Genomic DNA, 14,655 nt, shown 5'->3' with positions numbered 1-14,655 from the left:
GCTGTTGTGTGTCATTTTGTAATCAGAAACCTGTTGGTCATTACTGAGAAGGGAAATCTAATGTATTTTGACTTTAGATATGTGTTTTCTATGTGCTTGGTTATTTCAAGTGATTTTCAAGAGAAGTCAGGCTGAATTTCAGATCTGCTTGGAAACAACTTGGTTTTTAGAGCTAATAGTGTACATAACTTTATCTTAGTTTTTTAAGCAAATAGTGATAGGCTTCACTGTCTGTCAGTGACACATGCTTTTTATGTGGTCTTTGATTTCTTCATTAAGTCAAGCGTTTAGAGAAAAGGCTGATTCGTTTTAGTTGAGGTAAGGTTGCTGTTGCTGCACATAGAACTACATCTCTTTGGCACAAACCAAAAGCTTCCAGTGTTCACCATGCCTAATAAGTCAGATTACATTTAAAGTTCCTGGTTGTTGCTTTGAATTTCCTGTTGTTGAAAGACAAGGTAATTGATAATTTTCGTTCTTAAAAATTGTGAAAAGTGAATCACGTAGACACTAGTTTAAAAAGGTTAAAAAATTCTTATTACAAAACCAGTTAATAATCTGACTGTTGCTGTGAACAGTTGGACAAATCACTTTGTGCCTCAGTTTCCTAATTTGTCAATGAGAGGGGATTGGACTAGATGATTTTCAAGATTGTGGTTTTGACACTGAAATTTTCTTTGCTCTCTTACTCACTGTCATGGTCATCAGTATTGTAACTAAGAAAGCGTTGCTTTGCCAAAGTGTGCTTCAGAAATAACCATTATGGGGAAAGGTTTATCAACAGATAATTTGATGGTATGTGGTGATGATTCTTTTGGGACACTTGAAGAACTCTACCTAATAGTTGAGCTATCCTTTAAAGTTACAGAAGGAGAATGTGGGTGTGTCACTTTTGTTTCTGTTGATTCATATCTTAGATATGTCTCAGCTTTCCTTGAAATACTCTTGATTCCTTAGTGTGGCTTTGTGTATATGGGTTTTTTCCTAATTACTACAGATCTTTTTTGGTAGTGCTTGAGTACGTTCTGGTGTAAGAAGTTGAAATTTTTTTGGAATAGATAAGTTTTTGTGTAACCTTGTTGGAAATTGAAGCAAAAGAAATAATATTCTTTGGGGTTCATTTAAACGTTTATGTATAGTTTTAATCTGGAATTTCTTGTAAAGCTTGCATATAAAACCAGACACATGTTTTTCTTGAATGCATGTGTTCCTTGGAAGGAAGTAAAGGTAAATATTGAATCCCTTCAAGGAAATAGATGTATAGGGTATTGGGCAAGTGCTTGTGTGTGGTTTTTAAACAGTTTGGAGCTATTTCCAGGTGTTATACATATACTATTTGGAATAGCCTAAACTTGTTTGGAAAGACATGGAAATTTTAAGTGAAGAATTTAAATTGACTTGAAGACTGCAATGGGTTTAAGGAAGAAGGTTCCAATCTTAAAGGCCTTTGGCTCAAATGTGGTTGAATTAGGTGGTTCTGCTTTTACTTTTGGCCTTGATCTTTAAATACAGTCTTAAAAATATGAAGTCAGTCAATACCTTAGCATTTGGAATGAATCCTTAAGGAAACAGTGTGATATGTGAGACAGGTCTCTGAACTGTTGCTTTCCTAAGCTGTGACAGTCATAGAGTACACTGTTAGTGTAAAGTATAGAAGCTGAAGAAATTTGGGGGGAAAACCCTCAAACCAAAAATGTCTCATTATTTTGATTATAAAAATGATTAACTAATTTCCTTTTTGATTAAAAAAAATATACATGGAACTCAGTTCTTATCACTGAAATGCCCAGTTCACCCTACTTGGAATCCTTGGAATTAGATTTTTGAGCCTCTCCTTTCCCAGCAACTAGAATTAAAAGCAACCAATTAATTTAAAATAATGCTGTCAAACATTAGGATCACAGTATTGGAACTGGAAGGGACTTCAGACATCATCTACTCCAACCTCATCATTTTACAAATGAGGAAACTGAGGACCAGAGAAGCTGTGACAAAGATCACACAGATATTAAGTGGCAGGCCTGGTATTTGACCCTAGGTCCTTTGCTCTTTCTATTGTGTCATGCTGCTTCTGGAGTGAATAACTACATATTTTATAAATTTTATAAATTCATAAACTGTTAGAGAGCTTAGAGATCCAGTCCAGTGTTCTCCTTTTACAGTTAGGGAAGTGGAGGCCCCCTGGCTTGCACAACCACCGAGTGGCAGAGGTGGGACTTGAATCCAAGTATCCTTATGCCAGTGGATTACTTCATATTCTCAATCTGTTTCGTGTTGGAATTGAGAAGAGATAGTTTAGTAACCTTAATTTACTTTTAAAACAGGAAGGATAGTATCATGACAACAATAAAAACGTGACCCCATGTCATTTTGTTTTTGAGTATTAAAATGTGGCCAAGGCAGGTAGTTTCTTTTCTTGGTCTAGATTTACCACTGAAGAGAAAAGAGAATCTGACACTACTGGAGACTCCAAGGTTACAACTTTGGTGAGAACATAGCCTGTGTTTGTATCTGTTGTTACTAAATTAAGACTTATTTTAGAATAGTAATTGACATTGTTTTAACATTTCCTTTAAAATACTGAAGTATTAGGCTCTGTAGCTGTGTGTTACAATTCTGAATTATTAAACATAGTTCTCCTTGCATATGTTAGCTACATACTTTAAAACTTAGAGGACTTGGAGAAGAAATGCACAATTTGAGAAGTCATAGGTTACAGTATGCGTAGTTGGAGTGAGTACCTACATGGCTGAGAGCATAGACCCATTGAAGCATACGTGTATATGTGCATCTTACTTAAGGATCCTTGGTTGTGTTTTTATTCCTTCCACAGATACCGATCACAACTTTTTCATGCCATGGTTAAAATTTTCTAGACAGTCTTACTGAATTGTTGTGACTACAAAGTTCAGCTGATGCCCATCTTTTTGGAGATAACTCTCTCTTATTTTAGGCAGGCTGGTCCTCTGACAACAGATATAAGGAATATCCAAGGCCTTTGAAGCTTGGGAGAGGCCCTTCTGTGGCAGCATGCTTTGCTGGCATAGTCTTTGAGAATTTAAAGTCACCTCTATGGTATGATGCAGTGAAACATGATTTTAGTGGAAGGTGTGTACACACACACACACACACACACACAGTATCACTCTTCTGACATTTAAAACCTTTTACAAACTGGTTCCAATTGCCTTTTAAGTTCTGTTACACATTATTTTCCTTTATGGTGCAGCTAAAATGACCTCCTTGCTATTCTGATATACACTGTTCTCTCTCCCATACATATCTAGAGTGGACTCTTTCTTCACCTCCACCGCTTAAAATTCCCAGTTGCCTTTAAAGCTCACCTCAGGTGCTGCCTCCTACATGAAACCTTCTCAATTCCCCTAAGTAGCTAGTGTTTCCATTTCTTGCTATAGGTTTATTTTGCATACATTTATGTTTACATTTTTACTTACCTGTTAGAGTAGAAGCTCCTTGAGAGCACAGACAGAGCAAGATTTTTAAAATGCCTTTCTGTCCTTGAGGCCTAGCTTAGTACTTGGTACATTGTAGATTTTTAGTAAATGCATAATGAGTGATTGAAGCCAAGGTTATACAGACTTAATAGATAATTACTAAATATTTATTGAACATTTATATGTGGTTAGTGCCTTAACTGATCACATAGTACCTGCCTAAAAGGAGCTTTTAGGAAGATAAGACTAATATGTAAAAAGCAACTAGCAGATAGTGCCAGCCAACTTATGATTAAAGTACTATGTAATTTTTATTATTATTATTATTATTTTACCTTTGATTACACTGGTACAGAGAACTCCTGACATATATCAACAACTGGTCTGTAATTCATTGTCTTATTGAGTTGCATTAGGCCCTGAAAGGTTAAGAGATTTAACCAGGGTCACACATCTTGTTTGTGTTAAAGGCAGGGCCTGAGTATGGAGTTTCCCAAGTCCAAGGCCAGCCCTTTATGCTATGCTGACTCTCAAACTGTGTGAGCAAGACTATAATTGCTAAAAGACTTCAAGAAAAACATCCCAAACCTGCAGTGGTAGAGAAAAACCTCATGGAAGAGGTGGGAATGGAAGGTGCTTGGGTAGGATTTGACTAGGTTGAAGGGATCAAGGATAGTAGGACCCTATGGCCTATTCATGGGACAGTGAAAACAGCTTGATTACAGACCAGGTGCTTTTGCATAATTTAGATAAGGAAGGACTTTAGAAACTATGCAGAGGAGTCATTTCAGGTTTTTGAGTGTGGGAGTGACATCATGAAATGAGTGCTTTATAAATATTTTTCTGGCAGTGGATATAGAGGAAGGATTAAGAATGGAAATGCCTGGACAAAGTAACCTGGCCTCTTACAGTAGAAATGGAGGAATAGAGGCTAGGCTGAGACATATCTAGCTGGTAGGGCACTCTTACTGATGTTAGGTCTTTTTTTTTTTTTTAAGTTCTGATATTGGTAATTAGGTAAGGAAGAAAGAGGATACGAATAAACAGAGATGGCCCTGGTAATTTCCAGCTTTGGTTGGAACAATGGAAACAGAATGTTGAGGGGGAAGTGCCTTTTTGTTGAGTAGAGGAAGATGATGAATCTTAGACAGACTGATGGAGTTTTTGACCTGAATTTATACTAGTACTTTTGTCTAATGAATTCTTGATAAAAACTTCATTATTTCCAGGTGTGCTGAACAGAGTTGGTCATATCTGGTTAATTTTTAGTTTTTACCTGTCTTAGCATAATCAGTAAACATTTTGTGATTGCTTATTGTGTGTAAGATAATGTATTTATAAGCTCTGGTGTTATAGAAAGGTTTGGATAAGACCCTCTTCTTACCTTTTAGGAGCTTCCATAGGTATTATTTATCTTCTTATGACAGAGATCTACCTAGTAGAATTTCAAGTCCCTTCTTATTTGCAAATCTTGTTTTGTTAGTAATGGTGGTTGGTTATAAATCCCTTGTTAAATAGCATCATTACCCTGGGCATTGAATAACTTGGCTTCTTTCATTGAGCCTTCTTATTTTATTCAACCTAAATAATTTGCTGTTTGACCCTTACTATTGGTACTTTCAGCCTTTTAGTGTCTCAACCTTGCCAAAAGTTTTAGATGTGAATATTGCACAAACAGCCCTTGAATTGGGGTGAGGTCGAGGAAAGGCGGAAACCCTTTTTTTTTTTAATTAAGTTTTAAATTTATTTATTTTTAGTTTTGAACATTCACTTTTATAAGATTTTGAATTCTAAATTTTACCCCCCTCTCTTTTTACTCACCCTTTCCCAAGCCGGTATGCAGTCTGATATAGGCTATACTTGGGATGATCATATTAAAACACATTTCCACATTAGTGATGTTGTGAAAGAGGAATCAGAACAAAAAGGAAAAACCATGAGAAAGAAAAAACAAAAAGCAATTAAAAAAGAAAATAGTATGCTTCAATCTGCATTCAGACTCCATAGTTCTTTCTCTGGATGTGGATAGCATTTTCCATCATGAATCTTTTGGAATTGTCTGAGATCATTGCATTGCTCAGAAGAGCCAAATCTGTCAAAGTTAGTCATCGCACAACATGGCTGTTACTGTGTACACTGTTCTCCTGGTTCAGCTCACTTCACTCAGCATCAGTTCATGCAGGTATTTCCATGTTTTTCTGAAATCCGCCTGCTCATTGTTTCTTATGGAGTAGTAATATTTCATTACATTCATATGCCACAACATGTTCAGCCATTCCCCAATTGATGGGCATCCCCTCAGTTTCCAATTCGTGGCAACCACAAAAAGCGCTGCTATAAATATGTTTGTACGTGTGGGTTTTTTTCCCTTTTTTATGATCTCTGGGATATAGACCCATTGGTGTATCAAAGGGTGTGCACAGTTTTATGGCCCTTTGGGCATAGTTCCAAATTGTTCTCCAGAATGGTTGGATCCGTTCACAACTCCACCAACAATGCATTAATGTTCCAATTTCCCTCACATCTTTGGAGACCCTTTTTTGTTGTTGTTGGAGGTATGTCTAGTTTACAATTAATAGGACCATTTTGGAAATTCAAACCTGTTAAGGACCATAAAGTTTTTTTAAATTATTTTCTTCAGAAATGCTTTTTTCATAGATAAAGAGTTAAAAGAACCTCAGAGGTAGATGGCCTTATAGTCCTTCTAATTGAACCCCTCATTTTACAGATGAAGTAACTGAAGTTCATAGAAATTGTTGGTTTTCGAAGGTTTCACTGTGGAATAAGTGATAGGGCACAAATTCAAATGCAGTACTCTTTGTAAATATTGTCAACTGAGGAAATCACACATATTGCATGTAATTTTTTCTTACTATGTCTCAATTTTTGAAATAAAATATCTTTTAGGTAAGATAGTATTTTGTAGAATTTTCAGATTTTTGTATATTTAGTAAAACACTTATCACTCATAAACATTACTAGAAGGAAAAAAGGGATCCATTTTAGAGTATAAACAATTACATTTGCACATTGGATTAAATTAAGAATAATTACAGGTTATGTGATATTCCCTTATATTCTGGTAAAAGTCTAAAGGTAGATTTTGTTTTGTTTTTGTTTTTTGCCATATTTTATGAGTACATATTCCCTGTGTCAGCTCTGATTTCACCTATTGCTGTAATTGGAGCTGTTCAGTTCTCCCTGGTGAAAGTAGGCAATGTGCAGGTTATGTTTATATCCAATGAAAATAACACTGGAGCTATTAAGACAAAACTGTTTGCCTAATATTCATTGGGATTTTTTGTTCCAGAAGACCTCTTTTGACGTGATCATGGTTCAAATAAAATATTTTTTGATTTTCTTGGAAGATACATGCAGGAACTACAATGACATCATGTCGGTTTCTGAAAAATCAGAGAACAGTGGGGAGATGACACTCAGTTTTTAAAACTATTTTCAAAAATTGAGCTTAGCTTTGCACAGACCTTTCTTTTAGTATAATAATTAATACTGGTAGAATTTGATACTAGGATTAATGGTAAATATGTGGAGTACCATACCAATTTTAAAATCTCTTGCAAGGATTTATGGGAAACTTCTGAATACTGTTCTTTACTACAGTCTTTCTTAGATTCTGATTTTAGCTACCTGTTACCATCCAGCACTGACTCTGCTATCTGTGTGACCTTGAGAAAGTTAATTCACCTCTCCTAGACTCAGTTTCCTTATTTGTAGAATGAGGTAAATTGAACTAATTGATCTCCATGGTCTTTGATTAATCTTGAGATCTTATGGTACATCTTATGCCAATTTTAACAGTGATAATACTGTATTGACTTGAGTAAAACACCTAATGGCTCTAGGGTAGATTTTTTAAACTTAGTTTATATAATGAATTTCAGTGGACAACTTACAATGCTAGTGCAGACGTTCTGTTATTGATTTTGTAAAATGAATAATTATCAGACAATGGCCTTCTGATTATGTAGAACCAGTTGTTACTCTTAAGCTGAATGACTAAAAAAAATGGTAATTCTAGAAGATAGCCCTTATTAGCAGAAGTTTTAAAAAATGAAATAAATTCCATTAATCTAGAATTTTAAAAAAAGTGGCAGAACTTTTACCCTTCAAGGCAAAAATCAATTTTCAGGCTTTGTGATAGGGTCATTGCCAATCAAAATCCCACCTAGTTCTTTGAAATCTCTAAGTCTGACCAGTATCAATTGATTTGTTAAATGTCCTCTTGGGTTCATTCCAAGATTCCGAGATACGTTCAGAATTTTCAAATAAAAATTAACTTCAGACTAGTCTTTAGTGTTACATATGTAGTACTGTTTTGAGTTTTTGAAATTGGTAATCCACGTGTGATAAACTATTGTATTAATCAGAACATCACATTTCCTGACTGTTCTAGGTAAATTAGTTTATTATATATCTCAAAACTAGTTGTAGTCATTGTCTGATGAGTCTTTCAGGAAGTGAAATCAGTGTTACCTTATTTCTTTGTTTAGCTCATAAAGCTAAAATCTTTTTATTAGTTTATCAAACTTTATGAATTTCTTTAAATTTTATTTTCTCTCCCTCCTACCTCCCCCCTTCAAAAAGAAAAAAAAAACACTTGTAATAAATATGAATAGCCAAGCAAAACAAATTTCAGCATAGGCTATGTCCAGAGAGGCTCTAGTCTATCACCTCTGTCAGGATGTGGACAACATGTTTCATCATTGGGCCTCTGATAATTTGGTTGGTTCATGTCTCTCAAAGTTTATCTTTACAGTGTTCTCATTGTACAAATTGGTCTTCTAGTTCTGTTCACTTCACTTTGCATTAGTTCATGCCAGGTTTCTCTGAAATTGCTTCTTGTCATTTCTTATGGGGAGCAATAATATAACATTTCATTTGTATACTATAATTTTTTCAGCCATTCCCCAATTGATTCTTAATTTCTAGTTCCTTAACCATTACAAAAAAGAGCTGCTATAAATATTTTTGTACATAAGGATCTTTTCCCTTTTTCTTTGATCTCTTTGGGAGTATAGGCCTAGTAGTACTGCTGTTTGTGATGTTTTAAAGTATTTCTTGGGAAGAGGATGATTTAATTTTATATACAGGAGATGCATGTTTTTTATTATGTTACTATAACATACACTTTCAAATTCCTCAAAGATTTTTTTAGTGCCTACTTTTTACAGGAGGGGAATTTGTACTAGATTCTGAGGGAGATAAAAATTGTAAAAATGACATTTCTTGCCCTCTTAAGTATTTACTATTATTTAATAGTACTATTAAAACTTATTTTATAAGGGATTATGACATTCACATAAGTCTAATAGAAGTTAGAGTATGATAGGGTGTGTAGATGGTAAGAAACTGGGGTGGAATGAATTACTGCTAGCTGCAAGAAATAGGGAAATCTTCATGGAAAAAGTATTCCCTCATCAGGATCTTCCTGCATCAGGATCTTGAAAGAGTAGTGGAACAAGTAGAGATGTTCAAGGAATATATTCTAAGCAGGGGGATGGACAGAGTTTGGCATTCTAAACATAGTAGTTTTAGAATTTTCAGTAGATTCTTTTGAACAGCTTCACTTGTGACAAATCTTTCCTTGGAGGTAGTATTTGATTTTTAGAAATGGCCGAAAGTTATTAAAGGTCGTGTTTGATATCTAATATGCAAGGTCATCAAACCCAGGAGTAGCATTTTTTAAAGTTTAAAAAAAAGTTTTTTATTTTTAGGCAATTGGGGTTAAGTGACCTGCCTAGGGTCACGCAGCTAGTAAGTGTCAAGTATTTGGTCTGAGGCCAAATTTGAACTCGGGTCTTCCTGACTTCAGGGCTGGTGCTCTATCCACTGTGCCATCTAGCTGGCCCATGCATTTTTTATTGTCAAGTAATGACACTGATTCTTTTGTCAGGCTCTTGAACAGTTCTCAAAAGGAGCCCACAGTTATTTGAGCAGTTAGAGCAATATTGGAATAAGGATGTGGGAGCATCATTGGAATAAAATTGGCCTAATGGAACCACTCTAAAAGATTTGTGTCTCATTGGTTTTGTGATTCCCTTTGCTGTTGCAGATTGAAATCCGTGCTGTTTATATCTTGTGATTCTTCTCTTTCTGTAAATGGTTCAGGGAGTCTACTCAGTGATCTAGAGCTTTTCCTTTTATCCTACAGATACAATATTACATTCTATCTGTACATCTCTTTTCCCTTGTTTTTCCTATATGACTGACTCACTTTTTCTAGTAATATGTATCTTTGATATCTTTTTTAGAACAGGTTTTTATTATTTCTGTATTTTGTTTTGATAAAACAGACATTTCACAACAAACCTCAAACAAAGTATGTTCCTGGAAGACAGTAGTTTAAATAGAGTGATAGAACATGATACTTCCTATTTTTGTAGTTTTCTGTTAACAGAAAGGAAGACTGTGAGCTTTAACTTAAGTCATTGAGTTCCATTATTGTCCCTGGAATTAGGTGTGAATTTTGTTGCCTTTTAGTGTCATCTTTATTTACATTGTTGTAGTCATCATGCATTTTCTTTTGGCTCAGCTTCTTGGATGATGTCCTTTAGTCATTTTTTTGGTGTAGATCTGCACTGGTAAATATGTAGCATTTCCATTGAGTACCCTTTGGGTTACCTATACTTTCTGTTATTCTGAAATCTTATTAACAGCAATATTTATTTTTATCATTAGAGAATATTGTTGCTAAAAAGAGTTTCACAGAATGGAGTAGTTTGGGATCATTGAAAACTGTATAAAGTTTCCAAATGCCCACTCTGCTCTCCAGTCCTGGACCCAGCTCATTGTCTGCCTACAGCATCTGTTCAAGATATATAAACTGGGCTCTCTCCACATGTGCCATAATTTTGGCAATTTCATCTACTTTTGATTTTTCTACTGTCAGTAGTTAGGGAGAGCACTTAAGAGAAGCAGGTTCTATTTGCATTTTACAAGTGGAAAAAGTTCAAGTGATGACTTGCCCCCATGGCTGTGTGGTGCTTTTGTAGCAGAAATCATTGGACAAACAACTGACTATTGACAATTCTTTCTTCTCTATCATTAATTTTATTTTATATGTATTTAGTACTGTCTTACCATAGACTTTTTTGTATTTAGCTAGGATGGTTTTGCAAATTGTGTCAACAGAAAGATTAGGCTTTTTTCATCCTCATCCATATTTCACTTCTGTCATTAGCTGGGTAGACAGTTGAATGCACATATGAAATACAGCTTGCTTCATATAGTTTGTTAAATGTTGTGAAAGATTTCCCAAGTGACAACACAGGTGGACTCTTGGAAAAATAAAATTTGTTTGCATTTTTGACTCTGTGTGTACCTCTATATCTTAACTGATGTGGTGAAAGAGGGCACTTTGTTGATACGCCTTGTAAAGGTAGCATTTATCATTTACGTAGATGTGTGACTTTAAGCTATTAACTTCACCTGACCCTCAGTTTCTTCTTCTGTAAAATGTGAGAGAGTGGAGAACAGATCAGAAGTTTACAAACTTGCTTTGTATCTAAGAACCAACCTCCAAATTTAGGGGGAAGCAAATTTTTCAGGTTTCATAGTTTGATGTTTAACAATGTCCAAATATTTTTGTCAGAAGTTAATGGTATAATTAGATCATAGTATACAGAAAAAAAATGAGTCTCCATGATCTCTGCCAGCCCAGAAGTATAGTGGCTGTTCTCAGGCCTAATCCCACTTCTAATTGGCACAGAAGCTTTAACCTCCATTTCTAACCATAGCTAGTTTGCCTCTCCTCAGACAGCCTGTTATAGCCCTCTCCCAATACTCCCACCCTCCCTCCTGAGGCACTCTATCCCTCCCCCCCAGTAATGATGCCAGACAGCATTGATGCCTGATCCACTTTGCCTTCTTGATGCTTGGGATTTCTGAGCTCAAGCAATCTGCTAGCATCGGCCTTCCCATTTGGGCAGAGATTTAACATCTTAAATGAGCTTGAGGATATTTTGACCCTTAGATTCTCTTTTATACATTGTTTCTGACTCCATTAAGAGAAAAATCTGTATACTTAGCTTATCTTTGGACCAGAGGCATTTATGGGGTGTAGGGACTGAGGTGCCACCTAACCTCACAGTTTTCAGGTTAAACAGTTTCTTCTGTTACTTCACCCTCTCCTCCCCAATTTTTTTTTCCACTTCAGAATAACTTAACCCTTCACTAAAGCTGCTGAACTTACCCAGAAACAAGCATATTTTCTTGTTCCCTGTCATACACCTTCTCTTTGGAAAAGAGAAACAGTTTCTAACTCTTGCCCTCTCCATCGTTTAACCCAACTCTTAAGTAGTAGTCTCATTGATAGAGGTGGCATGTTCACCTGGTGGCTGGAATTTACTGAACTTTTTAGTAGTTGATTTCAGGTTCCTTCTGACTACAAAATTCAGTTCAATCCTTTTTAATGTATCTTGATTAAATTATAAAGACTACACAGTGTAAATTTGACAGTATTTTCCTTAAACTCTATTAATGGTCTTGCAAAGCAGTGATACTAGGTCTTTTTTTGGGGGGGGTAGAAAAGCATATTTATGATGTTAGGACTCAGATGATAAAGTTCTTTTGTAGGAAACTATTGCTTTTCAGGTGAAATTTTCCAAATGTAAAGTCTATTATTAAAATAGAAAGCTTTTGGTTGCCCTAGTAGTATTTTTGACCTTCAAATCTGTTGTAAGGGGCTTCCGAAATATGATTTTTTGATGCCTTGATGAATAGGAAAGTAGCATGCTTATGACGGAAGTATTGTCAGAGTAGGGGTCAGGAGAGACCTTGGTTTGAAATCACCTGAAACATTTGTGTGATCATAAGCTGCTTAATTTCTGTTGAATGGAGATAGTAACACTTGTACTACCTAGTTCAGTGAACAATCTGATTTTCAAATAAGGAATATATGTATATATGAGAAACAGTTGGCAAATCTTAAGTCACCATACATACCTTTTATTTTAGCTTGGTGAGTGGAACAGAGGATTTGCATAGAATTCACTGATGAAAGTATTCTCGGCTCAGAATTTTCACAATATAGCCTCTTGGTTTGGAAACACTGCAGAAAGCTTTTGTATACTTTGTCATTTGAGTCTCATATCTACCCCTTGAGGTAGTAAAGGACAAGTTTGATTTTCATCATTTTACAAATGAGATTGGGACCTCTAAAGGCTGCAACTTTCCAAAAGGGTCAGCTGATTACTTGAGTGTTAGGACCCAGGCTTTTTTTTCAGTGATCTTTCTACCAGATGATACTATTTTCCATTTTAATTTTTTTTTCTTTCATTTTGACATCACCTTTATTTCTTAATATGTCTTCCCCTCTCCCATCCAGAGTGTCATCCCTTATAATAGTAAGAGAAGAAAAGTTGAGCAAAACTAATACATAGTCAGGGCAGGTAGGTGGTGCAGTGGATAGAGCTCCAGCCTTGGAGTTAGGAGGACCTGAGTTCAGATCTGGCCTCAGATACATGATACTTACTAGCCATGTGACCCTGGACAAGTCACTTAACCCTGAATGACTCACCAAAAAAGCCCCAAAAACTAATGCATAGTCACTGTCAGATAGTGTATGGAGTGTTCCACATTCGTAGCCCATTAACTGCAGAGAAGGGGAGGAGGTGTGCTCTCACCCGCCTTTAGAGACAAACTTTCTAACTTGGTTTTCAGAGTTTCACTTCTGGAGCTCCATCTGGCCAAAACTTTTGTAAATTGAAAAATATGAATACTGTAGAGATTTTTTTTTTAGTGTAAATAAAACCATAGTTTTTTAATGTTATTTGGTCTTTTAAAAAAGAAAAATGTGCTTATTATTGGTATGAGGAATATGTGTAGGGTCAATAAAATAATTACCTCCTTATAATTGACTTAGTGTACTTATACTAGCCATTAATCGGGCTAATACTAACAAGAAACTTTGGATAGTATTCTCTATATTCTCTAAGACTTTATAACTTAAAAATTATAGCTGTATTGTGGAATATACTCTTCATTCTTTTTAATATTCAAATGGGGCATGTTAGTACTTGATAACACAGACCGTATAACTCTCTTGCAAGTTCATAGGTCATAATACAATGGAAAGAACACTAGCTCTGAAGTTGGAGAACCTGGGTTCAGACCCTGATGCTTACTACTTGTATGATCTTGGACAGATCACTTAAGTTTCCATTGGCTCAGTTTTCTCAACTCAAGACTGAGGTATTCGGACTAGATGACCTCCAAAGTTTCTTCTAGGACTAAATTGATGATTTGAACGCTCTATGACTTTCTCTATAAAGAAATAAAAGCCCAGTCCACTGATAGCATTACAGTTGCTCATTACCTTAGAAAATAGCCTGAATTCACAGGAGGGCTGTTTGAAGTCTTGAGTTTGAATCCCAGTTCTGACAAATTTGTCATGTGATCTGTTATATGAAAAATTCATTGATTCAACAAATTTTTTTTGTCTTAAAATGTTTTATTGTACATTGTTATATTTATTATACTTTTTGAAACATCCTTCTCGCTTTCCAGTTATTCTTCTTCACACCTCCCTCCCACTCTTGTAGCAGATTGGTACAGTCAGAAACAAATCAACAAATCGTCCATGTGTGAAAATGTATGCCCCATTCCACATCTGACCAGAGGCATGCTTCATTGTGTCCTTCCCAGTCATAACATTGGTCAGAGTTCTGAAGTCTTTCATGTTTTCCTTTACATTATTGGGATTATGTAAATAGCTTTAGTGGTTCTCCTTCACTCTTTATCAGTTCATAAGTATCAAGCATGTCTCAATTTGTCATATTTATAATTTCTTAAGGTACAATAATATTTCATTATATTCAGATTCTACGGTTTGGTTAGCCATTCCTCAATTGTTGGACACTCAATTTCCCTTTCAGTTCTTTTCTGTGATAAAAGTGTTGCCAGAAATATTTTTATTTCTGTGGGACTTTGATTTCAATGAACTATATGCTTACTTAGTATTTGAATCAAAAGGGGGATGTACAGCTTGGTCAACTAGTGTTTTTTTTTTTACTTTTTAAAAAACATTTTTAAAACTTATTTTTAATTTTCAACAATCACTTCCATATGCTTTTGAGTTTAAAATTTTTCTCCCTTTCCCTCCCCAAGACGGTGTACAATCTGATTTGGCTCTACATATACATTCCTATTAAACATATTTTCACATTAGTCTTGTTGTAAG

General features: G+C 35.4%; 1 protein-coding gene across 8 annotated transcripts in view; it reads left to right on the top strand.

The window, feature by feature from the left end:
- Positions 1-14,655, top strand: part of NSD1 (nuclear receptor binding SET domain protein 1) — a 166,487-nt gene that overhangs the window by 33,991 nt on the left and 117,841 nt on the right. The window lies entirely within an intron of this gene.

The sequence above is a fragment of the Phascolarctos cinereus genome, unplaced genomic scaffold (genome assembly GCF_003287225.1).
Source record: "Phascolarctos cinereus isolate Bilbo 61053 unplaced genomic scaffold, phaCin_HiC Scaffold_2;HRSCAF=192, whole genome shotgun sequence".
Taxonomy (NCBI): Eukaryota; Metazoa; Chordata; class Mammalia; order Diprotodontia; family Phascolarctidae; genus Phascolarctos; species Phascolarctos cinereus.
Note: the sequence above shows the minus strand (reverse complement) of the source record. Positions and strands in the feature narration are given on the sequence as shown.